Source organism: Tauraco erythrolophus, chromosome 14 (assembly GCF_009769465.1).
Source record: "Tauraco erythrolophus isolate bTauEry1 chromosome 14, bTauEry1.pri, whole genome shotgun sequence".
Taxonomy (NCBI): Eukaryota; Metazoa; Chordata; class Aves; order Musophagiformes; family Musophagidae; genus Tauraco; species Tauraco erythrolophus.
The window spans coordinates 18,612,411-18,618,649 of record NC_141478.1 but is presented as its reverse complement, the minus strand read 5'-3'; positions in this window follow the sequence as shown (position 1 = coordinate 18,618,649).

Sequence of the window (6,239 nt, the reverse complement as noted above, 5' to 3'; positions counted from 1 at the left end):
ATGGTTTAAGTTTCTGTTGACTCTCTAATTTTTGCATCTTTCCTGAGATCATTAATGTCCTGAATTAAAATTCCCATTTTGGGTAGAAATATCTCTAGAAATTCTATTTCCTCACTTCCTCAATATATGTATGTTGGCTTTTTGAAGTAGATTGTACTGCTTCCCAAGAGACGAGGGAAGCTTCTGCTCTTCTTTCTGTTTGAATCTTGCTAATGCAAGTGTTACCAAGATATTGTGTTAAATCTGCAGTGAAGCAACACTGATTTCTTTCCTTCTTTTCTCTATGGTGGAAGGAAGCAGAAGAGGTTAGCATTTATCTCTTAGCATTTATCACACCCAAGTGGGCATGGGAGTCACTTTTCTAACAGAAGAATTAATTTTAAAAATACTCTTATATTTATTCAAACTAGTAGCTTGTTTAAGCTTTCATTTCTAAGCTAAGCAGGTTTCTAAAGAGCTGTCTTTACAACATGAAGATGGCGAGAGCTACTGGATATAAAAATTGAAGTGAAATATTAATATTCCTAGAAGAAAGGTGCTTCTTCAGGGAAAAAAAAAAGAACATGTGCTTAATTGATAGTGACACATGCTGTATTTGCTTTCAGTGAACTGTTGTGAAAATTCGTCTCCCCTTATAGGCCTGTGTGATTTTGAAGCTCTGACACCTTAGAATATAGCTTTTTTTATAAATGCGATCAGTAGGATTTTCTATATTTGAGACTGAGTGCCAGTTAGGAAGATGGAGGTGCCAAGCTGGAGTTATGGTGTAATTAACCAGCCAGTCAAACATCCTAAATGTGAAGATTTCATTCAAAACGTTTAACAAGAAGCTCTATCAAGCAATTGTAAAAGAGCAAAGGAATGTTTTAGGGAACAGCAAATGCAGGGGATTGGGAGTCCTATTAGCAGAGATCGTTTTCAGGCTGATTTTTTTTTAATTGACAAAATTATAACAAATTATGAACTGCTGGGATTAACATGTTGTAATGACCAATGAATGGAAACAAGGAGACGATTTTGTTTCAGAAAATTGATGTGGAGAACAACCGGAGCAGATGCAGGTATGCTCATAAATTGCTAAATTGATGCACTGAAGTACGGCTTCTGAAAGATAAACAGCTGGGAAATAGTTTGAAGTGTTGATTTTTGTCTTAGTAAGATAAGTACTGACAATCAAACTAATAAAATAATGTTTCAGTAGACTATTATTTTACTGTCTCGTATGCTTTGTTGTTGAAAGTGTAGTGGAACTGAGGTCTCCCTCCACTGAGATGGAGTAAGCTGTGTTTCATTTGGGCCTAGTGTTGGAGTAACTTTGGTTTACTATTTTGCTTTTTCTCCTCTGTGCTGCTTGTGCTCCAGCCTTCTCCGTCTTTCGCCTATAGATATTTCTCACTTATTTATTCCTCATTTATTTTATTCCTCATTTATAGCCAAGTGTTTTTCATGATGAGTAAACTTTGTGATAGCTTAATGAAATTTAGCTTTACTCATCACTGTCCTAAAAACCTTCCTTCTGGCTAGGCAAAATTAAGCTCCAGTCTCTTCGAAGACGTTTTTGCGTACAGATTTGAGAAGTAACTTTAGCCGATTGCTGAAAACAAGCTAAGATTATGGGCTGGCAGTAGTCACTACCAATTCTGAATATTAAAGAGGTGGTATCTAGTATTTGCTGGGAAAAGAGCCCTTGTTACAACTAGTACTTTAGTAAAAGGAGCTGCTAGCCCAGCCATGCTTTTAGAAGTACCATGAACAGAGTCTAATTTTTTTGCCATAAGGCTGATTACCAATGCTTTTGTTTTGTTTTTCTTCTCTTTGTAAGACTCAGCCTGAGGGAAAGGAATGTTTTTAGTGAAATACTCTGAAACTTAATTGCTTAGGTTAGCTGAGAGCAGACCACAGAGCCCCGCAGGTGTAGTCTACCTGTATGCCCTCGGCTCAGTGGAAGTGGCAATAAACATATGCAAAGTTTTAAATGCCTCTTGGAATGTTTCCTACCTAACCCTTTACTTTTAAATCCATTTATTTAGAGTTTGTAAACAGTAAAAGTAGTGCCAGGCTTTCTGTTTGTTTTTGACTTGGTGGTGCTGGATATATGATCAGTATTTTGTGGTATGAAATAGTCGTGGAATGCAAATAAGTCTTACTAAACAAGCAGAGATCTAACTCATGGGCTTCTAAAGGCAAAAAGAGCAATATTCCTAAAATTAGTTGCTGAAAGGACAGTGTTGCTGCTATTGTCATTGATATACTACACAATCAAAAATGTGGCATTGAAGTGTATGTAAAAGGAATTTTTGGAGAGGGAGTACTTTGGCCATTACTTATTCACTTGCTTTAAATGATACAGTAATACTTAGCTATAACTTTAAAAAGAAAAAAAAATAAAATTGGAATGTATGCTCTGTTTCTTCCCCAGACAGGCTGATGTATGGAATCCTGAGGAACTTCTACCTTCTGTGGCAGATAAGGCTGCCAGTTTCTAACCTAAATTATAGAGAGTTACTTTCTCCAAGAGTGACTAGTGCTCTTCAATTTAGATTTGACAAGTGAGAGAGGGTATATTTTGATGCCTACATTAGATTTTCCCCTTGATTGTTGTGGGGAGGTTATGTGTGTGCCAATGACGCTAAAGAATTCTCACAGAAATGTGGAAAAATCTGAGTAGATCTTGTCCCTGGAAGCATAAATCCTGCAGAGCAAATGGAAGCTGCTGTTTAGACTGAGAAAATGAATATGAAAATATTGTTTGTGTGATAGCTGATTAATGAACAAATTAAGAAAATGCATAGTAACAAACTGTGAAAGAGCAGAAGATGGGAGAAACCTGTTCTGAGAGGCTTCTGATGCCTGGAAACCAGATGAGTGAGTAATGTACTCTACAGGTTTTGAGATTGCTTCAAGTATTTAATATTGATAATAGTTACTTTAAGCCATGGTGGAGTAATATGCCCGCAGACTCTCAACTGAATTTTTTTTTTTTTTTGTGTGTGTGTGTTGTGAGTCCAACAACATGAAGTGCTGTGGTGGAAGATGTTTACCTAGTTTACTCACAAAGTCTAACTTTACAGATGTTCTGATCCTCAGTTATCCTGTAGTGGCCATGAAGCTCCAGCCATTTTCCTTGCAAATGGGCAATTAAGGCCTGTGTTATCTGTGTTCATCGGGTTTCCCTTTCTTAGTTGTCTGAAAAGCATTAGAAGGGAAGGGGCAGGTCTCTCAGGTTGATAAGAAGCATTATTCTGTTTCGCTTTCCACAGTGATAGCTACTGGTGTTCACATACTGCTTGTCTTCAGGTATGCAACATTGATACCTCTTACTCAGTCTACATTACAGAACATGAAGTAATCATCTAGCATAGGATTCATGGAACAATACAAGGATTTTTGATTAGTAGATACATATATCTAAGATAGTTCTTCAAAATGTCCCTTGCGGTCTAAGATGAAGTGGGCGTTTTTAGGGCATAATACAGGAGGGTAACTCTTCTGAAGACTGATGTCCAAATTAAGTCAGGGAATCACCCTGAGTCTACCTATTTCCCTCCTTTAAACTATAAAAATTCTGTACAGCAAGACCAGTACGTTAGAGTACAGCGAAATCACGTATCGATGCTGTGGGTGCTTAAAACTAGGAGTGGAAAAGGAATCCATCTCACCAGTGTGGTTTACAGGTAAGAATTAGAAGTGGGTAAGTTTATTTAGGGTCTATTTCCCCCAGTTACATCTTCTAAGGCAAAGATGAATTGACACCAAATGATTTCTCTCTACTTTTTCCTTCTACCCAAGATATAAAAAATTAATTGTTGTGGGAATGTTTTTTAGTGAAACAATGAGTTACATCTCTGCTTTGTGTACTTAAATGGCATAACTTTCACATTGCTGACCATGGCTGTCAACCCAGTGAAGCTGAACACAATTTTAGTGAGAGAGGAGCAACTCTGTGTACTTGTTGATGCAGGAGGTCTTTCCTTCCTTATGACTGTTGCGTTCTTCACAGCCTTAATGCAGCAGTCAGAAATGTCATACTTGTAATTCATTGAGGAAGAAAAAAAGTCAAAACCGTATGTTGAGAATAGGTGGCCCACTGCAGTTAGTCTATTTCAGATCTAGTACAATTATTGTTATAAACGAAGACCTTTTCAAATTCCTTTTATTCAAGCACTATGTAATATTCTTTATCTTCAAATAATTTGTTTTCCACCGAATGGGAAATATTTCAGATTGAATGAAGTGGAAATACACTTCCAGCTCTGTATATGCAATATCATTTAAATTTTTATGGCTGACTCTAGGGCCTAAATATGCTTTCATGTGCACTTATGAAGCTGCTGTCAGAGTCTACACATTGCATGACTGAGGGTAGAATTTGGCCCTTTATACCACTATATTGCTTTAAAAAAAAACAAAACAAAAAAAACCCCACAAAAACAAAAAAAAACACCAAAACTAAACTAAACACAAACCACAAGGTCCCAAACCAGGAATCCTCATGAAGTTGTCATAATACATACTACATTTTAATAACTGAAAATATCTATTCAGTTACAGTAATTTGAAATTTCACTTTTTATTTACACAGATACCCCTAGTTACCCTTGTTTTAGCTGCTGCTTTCTGACTTCCCAAAGAATAAATGATTTTACTCCAGAAACATTCAGGGATCAATAGACTTAGAAGATTAGCAGGTCATGGCCAGGTACAAAATGCATGTTGTTAAGACTCAGGCTCTCATATTTGCTTGAATCCTTCCTCAAAAAAAGAGAGAAGGGGTAGCTCTGAACAACAGACCTCTTTGAATGGATTAATTCCTTGTGTATTTCAAAGAGTTGAGAATATACTGAAGAAACTACAAATGTGGAATTAATTTTCAGTGACTTGAGAATTCAACTAGCTGACAAATAGTTTTCTTAGATAAGCCAGGATGCTGAGGATGAAAGCAAAACAGTGAAAAAGGCTGAAGAGGAGTGCTGCACGTTAAGTTTTAGGTTTTCCTGCCTTCTATTGTAAATGGAGTTGCACCGAAGTAGCTGCCTTATTACTCTGCCTTTTCAGTCACATTTTCCTGATTTCAGGGCTTTGTTTTCTGTGCAAGACTGGACACTAACAACTCTAACCTCAAATGAAGATAAATAGGACTAATTTGTATCTGCTAAGAGTGCTAAATTGATCTTTAACACTCCAGCACTAAGCTACAGCCCCTGAAATGGTCTGTCTAGACTTTTTAGAGAAGCTTAACTAGATCCCAGTAGCTTTGGAAGGTCTCTAATAATTGTATTATAGTGCTGTGCTCCTTCACCTGCTTGTACATGAAAATGATGAGGTTTAAAAAGGGTGGAAGGTTTGAAGTGGCAGGTTAGTTAACAGTATGAGCACAGGTAGAATTCCAAGTTGCATTTGTTTCCTGTCAGTAAACTAATCATAGGATGTTTTCATGCCTATTCCTTTCTTACTGTCTTACCCTCAAGGTAGTCATCTTCATATTCTCTTTCATTCTTGTTCGTTCATGGGGATTTCAATTTTAGATATGTTTCCCCTCCCACCACTATTTTTTAATCCATCAGTTTTGGTTATGTTTGACAGAGGATGGATGTTTCCAAGATAATGACATATCCGCAACTTTTGTGAGAACAGACATACAGAAGAGGCTTAATTACATGCAATTAAAGGAAAGTACTTATTATTAGACACTAGAGAATCTAGAGGAATGAACTTAAATTATTTCTCTGTGGAAAAAAATGCCAGTGGAGTTTGTCGTTGATAATGAGCATCAGACCCCGGTGAAATCTCATTTTTCTAGTGCCGGGCTCCTTGCTATGTACGCATCACGCTGCGCTTGTGATGGGGGCTCAGGAACAGGAGTTACACTAGTGGTGAATCTGGTTCTTCATCCACTGGTGTACTGATGTAAAGTAGTTAATTCTCCTACTGCTGCAGCTGGAAAGGCTGCAGACATTCAGCAGCCGTGAGTCCTGTATATGCACTCCACTTTGTGAATTGCCTGATCAGGCCTGACCCACCGTGCTGTTGGGAACTGAAAGAAATTCCTCCCCAGGGCAATACTATCTGCCTTCTCTTTCAGGATACTGCTGCTTTTCATTTTTATTCTGTGATATAAAGTGGAAACCTGTTTTCGGATCACCATATCCATAGAAATTGATATTTTGGGGGATTGCTGTATGGATTTAATCTGTTGTGAAAATGTTTTTGTTCTACTGCATTGTATCAAAGACATTTTG